Source organism: Rhinolophus sinicus, linkage group LG15, assembly GCF_036562045.2.
Source record: "Rhinolophus sinicus isolate RSC01 linkage group LG15, ASM3656204v1, whole genome shotgun sequence".
In the NCBI taxonomy this organism is placed as follows: Eukaryota; Metazoa; Chordata; class Mammalia; order Chiroptera; family Rhinolophidae; genus Rhinolophus; species Rhinolophus sinicus.
In genome coordinates, this window is record NC_133764.1 from 3,282,785 (window position 1) to 3,294,618 (window position 11,834).

An 11,834-nucleotide genomic window follows, 5' to 3' on the forward strand; every position below is an offset into this window, starting at 1 on the left:
TCCAGCCAAAGCCTTCGAAGGTGCACTTTCTCATCCCACCATAGTCAGTTCTTCCTCCATCCTCCACCTGCCTGATTCTTGCTCACCTGTAGGGTCACCTTTAATAAGATGCCTTCGAGAAGCATTCCCTCAATTCCTCCCACCCCAATGAAATCGTGTCCCCCTTAAATAACCTCTCAATGCAGCCTTCACTTTTCCTCCAGGGTCACTGTCAGATGTGTAACTATCCAACCATGGGTGTGACTTTTGGATTAGTCTGTCCCCAACCTCCGTAGACTACAAGTCATCCCAGGGCAGGGAACATGACTCTTTGGTCTGCCGCTTTGTCCTGGCACCATCTCTTCAGCATGAAATGGGTGCCTGGGAGCTCACTGACAGGCACACTGGAGGGGCTGAGAGTCTCGAGGTCAGTAAGTGGCCGGCAGGCATTACACTGGAGATGGTAGGGATGGGAAGGGAAAAGAGGCCTGCGGGGTGGGGGCAACAAAGGAGGCTAGTTGGCAGCTAGTTGGATGTACAGAAAGGAAAGACCCACTTTCTCCAGTCACTTCACATAAACCCCTCTCTTTATGAAAGAATTGGGTGCATTTGTGTAGACAAGGTTGGCTGTATTACAATGCCAGGGACATTTTCAGTTAATCCGAGCTTGAAATCCTTTAAGCCAGAGTTGTAGACCTTTTCCCCTAGACCAACGCACCCAGATGCCACCTCAGGAGTCTCAGAGCATAGTTTAAAGCTGTGCACTACAGGACTTTTTAAGGTCTTTTTTCGAAAGGCTTAAAATTTTTATTTGAAGTCTTAAAAATATTTAGGATATATATTCTCTTCATAACATATCAGTGGTAGTTTAATATAAAAATGGTGACTTTTTCACCCAAAATACCTTTGAGTACAATCGACATGCCAGGAAGTTGCATCACATCATCATAGAGCTATGGCCCGTGGAGCTGAGAACCCACAGGAGTGCCAGACCTCTCAGGGGATGTGAGCCCAGCTGGAGAAGCACCGCAATAGGCCAAAAAGGTGAATCACAAATTGTATAACTGCAGGTATCTGGGAATAAAAAATCAGCACAGTCGTAACCAGCCTCCTCAGACCCCCTTTCAACACGTTTCTGGAAAGGTTCTCTGTCTGGAATTGTTTGTACATGGCAATATGGGAAACCAACATTGAATTCCAGGATCATTTGCTGGCCTTCCAGTCCTCCCAGGTTGAGTCAGCCGGGAACCCATGTGAAATTTCATTGTTCATGTCCCCAGGCCATGGACGATTTCTCCCCTGCGTCAGTATGTAGACAATGGAAACCTGTTTCCCAGCAGAAAGCAGACAAGCAGAGCCTGGGGATTTGGCAAATCTGGATCAGACCTGGCTCCAAGCATCTTCTAGGTCCCGTTTATAATTTAAAGCAACAGGCAGCTTTTCCTACACTTGCAGACTCGATGCCGGTCCTGCAACAGCAGAGAGGCAGTGGGGTCTCTGCTGTTAGAAGAGGGCTGCAGTGAGTGGCTTTGAGAGATATTCCCCCTCATTATCACCATCATCTTTGAAAATGAAATTCTCCTACCACAAGACTAGAAGCTGGAAGATCCATTGCCTGTAATTCTGTAAATATCATTGTGTTAAAGTCATAGTTGTTATTAAAATACATGTTCAGTACAGAAAATATCAAAAAGGACAAAGAAAATAAAACTCTCTTGGCATCACATCAAAAATGGATTACCAAAATTAATATCCTGTCAGTATCTTATCAGTACATTTATGTATCAGTTAGGATTAGCTTAAGCTGCAAGGAATGGAGACCTGAAAAATACTGTCTTAGGCAAGACAAGAAACTTATTTATTTCTCACACACACACAAAAATCCAGAGGTGGAAAGTCCAAGCTGGTATGTTGGAGTCATAAAATCATTAGGGATTCAGGCCCCTTTCCACTCTGACATCCCTGAGGGAGTGGTAGTCGTCCTCATGATTGAATATGACTAACAGAGTTCTAGTCGTCATAACTGTGTTCCAGGTGACAGGATGCATGAAGAGTGGTCTGTCCCTTTTAAGACTTCCTTGAAGGCCCTTATAACACTTTCATTTGTATTTCACTGGGTAAAATTTAGTCCTATGCCTACACTTAGCTGCAAAGGAGGCTGGGAAATGAAATCTTTTAGGTGAACAGCAGTAAAGCTGGCTTAAAATTGGGATTCTGTTACTAAAAGGAAGAGAAAAATCAATAGTGTGTAGGCATCTAGAAAGCTCTGTGACAATAGACATAGTTTTTCATGTTAAAGTTTAATTCTTTGAATATGTTCAAAAACTTATTTTTTCTTGGTTCAAAAATAAAAAAAATTATGAAAAGATATACAGTGAAAAGTCCCCATCCACACATTCTCCCCTGCCCTCCCCATATGCATGCACATTGGTGACCACGTTATCAGTTATGATGTGTTTTCTTCCAGAGTGTCTTATTTACAAGCTAATGTAAATATTAATATCCTTCTGCTCTTTTTAACACAAAAGGTCTATATATTGTTTTTCATTTGTTTTGTTTTGTTTGCTTTCTTTTTCCTTAGCATTGTATCTTGGAGACATTTCCCTATCAATACATATAGAACATTCTCACTTTTTGTTTCTGCTGCCTGGTATTCCATTGTATGTGGGTAGCAAAAATGATTTATCTAGTGCCCTATAGGGGTGGCCATATGATCTCTCATCCACACTGGGACACTTTCAAGTGTGAAAGTGAGGGTCTCTATTATTAATTATACTGGAACAAAGGTATAAACTGTCCCATGCAATCTGGATGTAGGGACACTCCATGGGTGATAAACATTGGGGTTCTCTCCAGTCTTTTGCAATTACAACAGAATTGTAATTAATGTACACATGTATGGATAGGTTCATCTGCATAAGTGTCAAACATATAATTGCTGGGTCAAAGGGTGTGTGCATTTGTGCTTTGGATAGAAACTGCCACATTGCCTCTGTGGGAGTTGAACTAACTTGTTCTCTCATCAGAAACGTATGAAGGTATCTCTTTCCCACAGCTTGACCCACAGAGCATGTTATCAGACCTTTGGATTTTTGCCCATCTGATAGGTGAGAAGTGGCATCTGAATTTAGTTTTAATTTGCATTTTGTGCTCATTTTGACAGCACATATATTATACTATAATTGGAGTGATACAGAGAAGAGTAGCATGGCTCCTGAGCAAAGATGACACGAAAATTTGTGAAGTGCTCCATATTTTTTGGTTGCCATATGGGAGAGGGTATGGGGGGCTGGGTGGAAAAGGTGAAGGGATTAAGAAGTACAAATTGGTAGTTACAAAATAGTCACAGGGATGTAAAGTACAGCATAGGGAATATACTCAGTAATATTGTAATAACTATGTATTATGTCAGGTGGGGAATCACTAGTCAGGGGATCACTGCATAAATTATATAAATGTCTAACCACTGTGCTGGACACCTGAGACTAATATAAAATAATCTTGAGTGTCAACTGTAATTGAACAAAAATAAATGAAAAAAGAGGCATTTAAAAATTTTTGCATTTTGTTATGAATGAGGCTGAATATGCTTTAAAATCCTATTTGTGTTCTTTTTCCTATGAATTGCCTTTTTGTATCCTTTGCCTATATTTCTTACTGAGTGTTTAGAAGTCTTATCTTGAAGCTTTCCGTACATTAGAGAGATGACATCTGTAATTTGAGATGCAAATAGTTTCCCCAGATATTTGGTTGTCTTTGCTTATAGTGGTTGGTTTGTTTTTGCCACACAAAGGTTTATTTTTATTTTTTCCTTTATGCCTTTGGATTTTAAGTCAAAACTAGAAAGCCCTTCCCTGTTCCAATGTTTTCTTCTACAACTTTCATTCTTCTATTTTAAATCCTTGATACATTTGGGATTTCTCATGGTGTGCATGTGGGGTATGGATTTATATACTTTCTAATAAGTATATTACTTCTTTTCCATAGTATAATAATACAAGCTCATAGTTAAAAAGTCAAATTGTACTTAAGAAGTCTTATGCTCTGACTGTCGCCCCAGACCTTGTTAGCCACTTTCTAGTCTCTAAAGTTTCTTTTGATATTTACCTCCATATTTATAAATAGTAACTTGCACTGCTCTGTATTCACTTTATCTATTTTAAGCATGCTGTGTTGTTATGTTACATGAAAATTTAAGTGCTACACCTCCACCCCCAAGACCCTTGAATACAAATGCCGGTGAAATCTGTCAGTGTTGACAGACTGTTCACCGGGCATCTGGTACTGGGATTTGACTGTCTTCCATTTCTCTCTTTTCAAAATGTCTTTTTTCATTTTTCAATAAGTGACCTGATTTAGTAATTATCATCCCCTTTTCAAAAGTATAAAAACCAAACAAATTTGCGGGTAAGACATGGAAGTGGGATACTCCTTATTTTTTTCTCCAAAGCATTTTTTTTTCTAACTACTCCCACAGTCTTATTGTTTGAAATAGCTGGCTACATTTGTCTCTGAATAAATGACAACCCAGTGCTTGTTTTCTCTACTTCAGTGCTTTCGGCCTCACATTTCTGAGCAACACTAAGACTCTTCTGCAAATATCCCACACAGCTCTTTTGTGCCAGGCAGTGTGCCAGGTGCCGGGGCTACAGCCTTGAGTAAGACAGACGCAGCCCGGGCCCTTTCGGAGCTCACATTCTGGTAGGGGAGGGGGCAGAAACGGATATACAAGATGACAAGTATTGATAAGTGCCAAGAAGAAAAGCAGAGCAGGGAGAGCAAATTGAGTGTGCCAGTGAGACCAGGTGCTATTCTAGGAAGGATAGTTGGAGAAAGTCTCTTTTGAGTAGGTGACAAATTTGGATAGATATCTGAGATGTGAAAGGAAGTCATGTGGAATAGTGTGTACAAAGTCCCATGCAGGGCAGGTGTGTGTGTGTGTGTGTGTGTGTGTGTGTTGGGGGCACAGCAGGAAGGCAACTGGCTGCTGGGAGAGGTCGGTCGGTAACAACTTCCCTGGCCTTATCACAATTGATTGGAGGTTCTGAACATGGTCTCATTTACATTCTTAAACATTGTTTCTGGAAATCAAGCAGAGAAGTGATTATAGAGGGACACGAGTGTGAAAGTAAAATAAATTAACAAAATAAAGCTTGGTGAAAAGGTCCTTGCAATAGTTCAGGTAAGAGTTGAGGGAGTTTAGCCAGGATGATAGCAGGAGGGGTAGAAGCAGGCAGCTGCGGACTCGATTTCAGGCAGAGCCAGAATGCACAGGGAGATAAGAGAAAGAGGAAGCAGGGATGACCCTGTATCAACAGAGCATTCGTTGAACTTGGTGCCACTTGCTGAACTGGAAGACCAAGGGGGGGGGGGGGGGAATTGGAGTCAGGTGTGAAATTCTTTTCAACATCCAAGTGGAGAAGAGTAGACAGGAAACTATAGGAGTCTGGAACCAGGAGGGAAAAAAACAACAACGTATGAAGATGATTCCTGGGTCCTCCTACACATAGCAGCTGAAAGAGCCAGAGAATTTGACGCAAGACCTGCTGGGGAGTGGCCCGAGGCCAGAAGACTGCCAGGGCGTAGTGGGCTGTGGCATCTCTGGAAGCCAGTGTTTCAAGAAAGGGGAAGTGACAGACTGTGACAGCTGTTGCTGAGAGGTTGAGTAAGATAAGCTCCAAGAACTGACACTGGATCTGGCAAGATGTGAGCTGCTGGTGACTTTACAAGATGGTTTCAGGGGGCTCAAGGCTGACAGAGGCGTACGGAAGAGAGAGTACGCTAGAAGGAAGTGGAGGCCAGTGAAGACCTGACTTTGGAGGAGTTTTGTTGTAAAGAGGAACAGAGAGAAGGAGAAATTGCTCGAAGGGATGTGAGGTTAGGGAGGGTTTCTCATTCTCATTTTCTCTCTTAAAGCGTGGACATAAACAGCACATTTTCTTGCACAAGGGAGATGTGTGTGTAGGACAGGGGGCAATGGAAGGAGCAGATTCTTGGGTGGTGAGGGCCCTGAGGGTCGGCAAGGCCAGACATAGGAGCAGGACAGTCCACACAGGCTCCTGGAAGGCTGACATGGGAGGGAGCAACGCTGGGGACCCAGGGCAGTGGCTGTTTGTCAACCTGTGGGGTCATATGTCTTTATTTCCACAGCTGGTGCAGCTATACAGGGGCCCAGGAAGCTGAACACCAGGTGGATAGAGTTGGGTTGTCACAGAGGAAATGGGCTGGAAAGGAGGGGACAGTGGTGGGAAAGGGGATGCCTGAAGCAGAAGTTCTGGAGCTGATTCAGGTACTGGTAGTGACTCTAAGGATGACCAGGGTGAAGTGGTTCAGGTGGGTCAGAGGGAAAGAGAGCAGATTAGGAAGTTGGGAAACATCCTGGAAAGACATAGTTGAAGCTGTCAAGAATGATAACAGGAGCATTTTGTGAGAAAAACACAATGGTGGTGGGGGTGCTGAAAACCTTCCTGGAAGTGGGCAAAGGGACCAGAAAGTAATAACAGATGACTGCAGTAAGAAAAGGTAGATGGTGGTGTAGTCTGAAGGCATACTTCTCAGAGAAAAAAAATGCTTCATTATTACGGAAAAAGAGGGGAGAAATATTCCAGGAGACTGAGGAGGGGAACTCAGTCAGCTCCAAGTCCTTGAGGATGCAGGACCTGTGAGTTAAAATCTGCCCTCCTCTGAAGAGAGCTGCAGGGGAAGCAACCCTGGGGTGGGGCAGTCTCTCAGAGCGAGAGGGTGACTAGACCGTTTAGAGAAGAGGCCGAGGATTTGGGGCATTTTCTGGTGACACCAGGAGCCTAGCAGAAATTCAGGGGTCAGGAAAAGGTGGCCATTTGGGTCAGATGAGGGAATATTTTGAGCTATATGGGGACCATAACAGTGTGGAATTTGAGGTGGAATCTAGCCAGGCCTGTAGAGTCAGGGGCACTTTGTGGAGAAGTGGGTAGAATGAAAGCCCCAGGGGAGCCCAAGAGCCCTGGGGCAGATCCCACCATGAGCTGGCTGTAACACACGCCATCAAGGAAGATGCTCGCTGCACATGCTGTTCTCTACCCAGCTCCTGGGGGGCAGGCCAGGTTGGGAGGGCCTTTCCTTGTGGATGTGGCCAAGGAGCATTGTGTCTACCTCCTTCCGTGCTGTGTCAAAAGCCACCGTGATGCCCACCCCCATTCCAGCAGCACTCTTCACTATAGCCAGAAGTGGTCTGTCCACACCCGGGAACATTATTCAGCTGTGAAAAAGAAGGGAATCTGGATACATGCTCCAACGTGGATAAACCTTGAAGACATTATGCTGAGTGAAATAAGCCAGACACAAAAGGACAAATACTGTGTGGTTCCACTTATATGAGGCACCTAGACTCATCAAATTCATAGAGACAGAAAGGAGAAGGGTGGCTTCCAGGGCCTGGGGAAGGGGCTTAGGGAGTTAGTGTTAAATGGGTACAGAGTTTCAGTTTGGGAAGTAAAGAAGCTCTGGAGATGGATAGTGGTGATGGTTGCACAAGAATGCAAATGTGCTTAAAACCACTGGACTATACACTTAGAAATGGTTAAAACTGGTTTTAAAAAGTCAACTTGGGGGAATCCTATGGCCTTGCAGCTACAAATTGGACCAGAATCTGTCTCCTGACCCCAGGGCTTTTCTAGGGGCTTTGGCCTAAAAGGAGGAATCAGGGTGGGTGGTGACAAGGTGGTGACGGCCCCCCCGGGGGTGACCCTGTGCAGGACCTGTGCTGGGTGCCTAGCTGCCTCTTAGACAGGATGTCTACTTATTCATTTGCTGCACTCAGATTTCACACGGAGACATCTGAATCCCCAAGAGTGGTGATTTGAATTGGGTGGAGCTGGGCGCCCTTGGCACTTAGCTTAGCTTGGGCTCAGCAACAAGCCCAAACGCTCACAAACAGCGGCCTGGGACTATGGTTATTTTCCTGACCTCAGTCTCAGGTGCCAACTCTCAAAACTATCATTAAAATGTCCAGATTTCTTCATTTTAAGAAAATAATGCCTACTGAACTCCATAATATTCACCAGAGTGTTTGTTCAGAGCCAGCCCAACAGCGCTTGTTGTGCACCTGACAAGAAGAGTGAGGCCTAGAAAATTCTGAACAAGAATAATGAAGGAGGACGTGCCCTACCAGACGTCAAAACACACTAGAAAGATGCAGAACTTTTCAAAAGTGTAGTACCAGCAAGAGAAGAGAGAAAAAATAGATTCGTGAATCAGAACAGAGCCCAGAAATTCATCAGTACTTAGATTGGGGGCTTAGGATCTCAGCAAGGAGGCGTTTCCAACTGTGGGGAGAGGACAGTGTCACTACTGGGGCAGTGGGGCCTTGCACGGGTCTGGGGGGAGAAGGGACAGATTAGATTCTGTGGGGACAGAGCCCCAGAAAGCAGTTTCCAGGCTCTGGGCCTCACATAGACAGGTGCTGGCTCCAGTAGTGAATGACCATCAACTGTGATTGGTTGGCCATCAGCTGTAACCGGTTAGCCAATTGGCTACTGATGTAGCTGTGGGGCTGCATTGATTGGTTGGTTGGTTGGTTGGTTGTCAGGCAGAGACGTGAATGGCGGATTGCAGATGGTGTGGCTACTACTGCCAGTGTCTCCCCAGGCTGCCAGAGCGAGTATAGTGGTATGACTCCCCTATCTATGGCTCCGTGGGTGTTCCTTTTTGGCCTCACCATATCCTGCGTTCTTATGTGGGGAGCGGGACCAGAGGCCCCGCAGGCCGCCCCGCACGACAGATTCTTACTCTCTGAGTAAGACACAAAACCCAGAAGCCATAAATGGGAGAGAGACACTGACATGCTTAACCACATAAAATTGAAAACTTCTGTATGACAAAAGACACCATAAACAAAATTAAAAGATTAAAAACAGACTGTAGGAAAAATACCACACTGAGAAATATTTGCAATACATAGCAGGCAATACATAATATTCATTACATAATAACTGATACACAAAGAACTCCTAAAAATGGAATAAGACAAATAATCCAGTCAAAAAATGGATTCCCAGGCAATTCTTAGAAAAAAATGCAAAGTATTAGTAAAAATTAAGAGAAAGTTGACTTCACTAGAAAAGTAAAGAAATGTAAAATAAAGCAACGATGAAATATTCACTTGCTTTACAGAGTGGAAGAAATAAAAAAATATTGATAATGTTCTTTTTGGCAAAATTATGCAGAAAGGATGCTCTCATACACTGTTGAAGAAGGATAAATAAGTACTATCTTTCTGGAAAGTGATTTGGTGATGTCAATATGTTAAATGCTGACATGAAAGTGTCAAACATATAAACCTTTTGATACAGCATTCCCACTGTCGTGCGGGAGACCCTGCTCACTGCGCCATTTGTCGTGCGTGGAGGCCTTCTCGCCGCGCCATCTTTCAGGCGGGGTGGCCTGCAGGGTTTCTGCTCCCGCTCCCCACACAAGAACGCAGGATATGGTGAGGCCGAAAAGGAACACCCATGGAGCCATAGGTAGGGGAGCCATACCACTATGGTCTCACTGGAGGCTGGGTTCACCGGACGTGCGACCGGCCGTCCGCCTTTCCGCCAACCGACCGACGACTCTCCTCCACTCTCTCGACTCTCTTCCGCTCTCCTCTCGGCTCTCCTCCTCTACTCTCTTCGGCTCTGCTCGGCTCTGCTCGGCTCCTCGGCAATCCTTCGTAGCCACAGCAGTTATACCAGCAGCCAATCGGCTAACCGGCCACAGCCGACGGCCAACCAGCCACAGCCCACGGCCATCCACCACCCGAGCCAGCACCCCCCCACGTGAGGCCGAGAGCCTGTAAACTACTTTCTGGGGCTCTGTCCCCACACCCACTTTGGAAATTTACCCCACAGAAGTGCTCATGGATATTTAAGAAGAGCTATGGACAAGAGAAACAGCAAAAAATAATGGGAATAGGGCGGCCGGATGGCTCAGTTGGTTAGAGTGCAAGCTCTAAACAACGGGGTTGCTGGTTCGATTCCCACATGGGACAGTGAGCTGTGCCTTCCACAACTAGATTGAAGACAATGAGCTGCCACTGCGCTTCCGGAGGGGCAGCTGGATGGCTCAGTTGGTTAGAGTGTGAGCTCTCAACAACAAGGTTGCTGGTTCAAGTCCCACATAGGATGGTGAGCTGTGCCCCCTGCAACTAAGATTGAAAATAGCGACTGGACTTGGAGCTGAGCTGCACCCTCCACAACTAGATTAAAGGACAATGACTTGAAGCTGATGGGCCCTGGAGAAACACACTGTTCCCCAATATTCCCCCAATAAAATTAAAACATATATATATATACATATATGTTTTAAAAAATAATAATGGGAATAAACTAGTAATTTCCATGAATAGAAGAGTAATAAAAAAATTAATTGAATCCAATAGTATGGAATATTAGGCATCTACAAGGAAGACTGGGGTAAGTGTGTTCTTAGAAGGATGTCAGCAATCTATAGTGGCTAAAAACAGGTTTCTTGACAGGTAGAGTAAGTTTACTTTTGATTTTTAACAATCTATATAGGTATAAATGATCCATTTCATATCCTTTTCACATTTTAACAGAATATGTCATCACTAGCATCTTTGCTTTTATAATACATGGCATTATGTTTTTATAAGCACAAAAAAATATTCAGAACAATATTCAAAACTGAACTGTGGACAGGTAGGATTAGGGAAGCTGGGGAGGGGCACTTTTATTGTCTTAAACATCCCTGTGAATTTATGTTTATACTATGAGCACATATCACATTTGCAACATAGAAGAACAAAACATGAGCAACAGACGTACCAGAGTTGGCTGTGGTCAGCACCACCAGATTTCTTCCTGAGCCCCTGGAAGGCCTGTTTCACTTTCCCACCCAGGAGAAACTTTATTCTTAAGGGGGTGGCAATTCCCCTTTCGTTATTTTTTCATCTTCCCCAGAATCCAAGCTGTCACCCCAGATGCCAGGAAGAACAGAACAGAACTGAGTTTTCCCCTGACCTGCCCACACCTGAGAGGGTGTTAGCCAACCGTTGTCTTCTGTCATGCTTCCTGTGGCAGATGCAACAATTAAAACTTCTGTCCTGGACTCTGATTAGTAGGAAGTTGAAGAGGAAGGAGACCTTAGAGGTAACTGGATTCAACTTTCTCAATTCATGACTGAGGAAACAAAGGTGAAACGATAGTCCCAGTCCCGCAGGGAGAGCTGGCCCTGCCCTGGACACTAGGCTACGACGTTCCAACTGTCCTTCTCTTCCATGAGGGTCCATCTGAATGGATGAGCAAAGAACTAAGATTTCGTTGACCTAAACATTTGTATAGCTCTGAATTCTGTAGGATGCTTTGCTGCAAGTCCCAGAAAACATGAGCAACAATTGCTTACACCTTAGGGACATTTATAGTGTTATTGAACAAAAAGTCCAGGGAGAGCTATTCTTGGGGTTGCTGGGGATGTTCAAAGATGTGGTCAGGGACACAGACTCTTTCCCCCAACTTTCCCCCATCACCTTCAATGTGTTGGTTTTCACATCAGATTTGTCATCTCATGGTTGTGCTGCCATAGTTCTAGATGCTGTGTTTGTACACATCAGTGTCCAAAATAGGAAGGGAGGGACGAGGTCCAAAGATCACTGCATAATCCCCCTTGCATTCTATTGGCCAGAATTAGTCACATGCCCTTCCCTTAGACCAATCACTGGCAAAGGGGAAAGGGATTATCTGATTAGCTTAGACCAGTCATGACTCATCCTCTAGGGTGTGCATGTTACTGCTACACTGAGGTTCTGTTAGGACCCCAGAAAAGGGGATTACTGTTGGGGTGCCAAACAGCACAGCTGCCACAAGCTCCTGATTCTT

At 44.6% G+C, this 11,834-nt stretch overlaps 1 non-coding gene across 1 annotated transcript; it reads left to right on the forward strand.

Annotated features, from left to right (window-relative positions):
- Positions 1 to 3,131: 3,131 nt before the first annotated feature.
- LOC141569124 (U6 spliceosomal RNA) lies at positions 3,132 to 3,238 on the forward strand. Its single transcript, XR_012492516.1, has one exon. It is a non-coding gene; the product is annotated as a U6 spliceosomal RNA (small nuclear RNA).
- Positions 3,239 to 11,834: the final 8,596 nt, after the last annotated feature.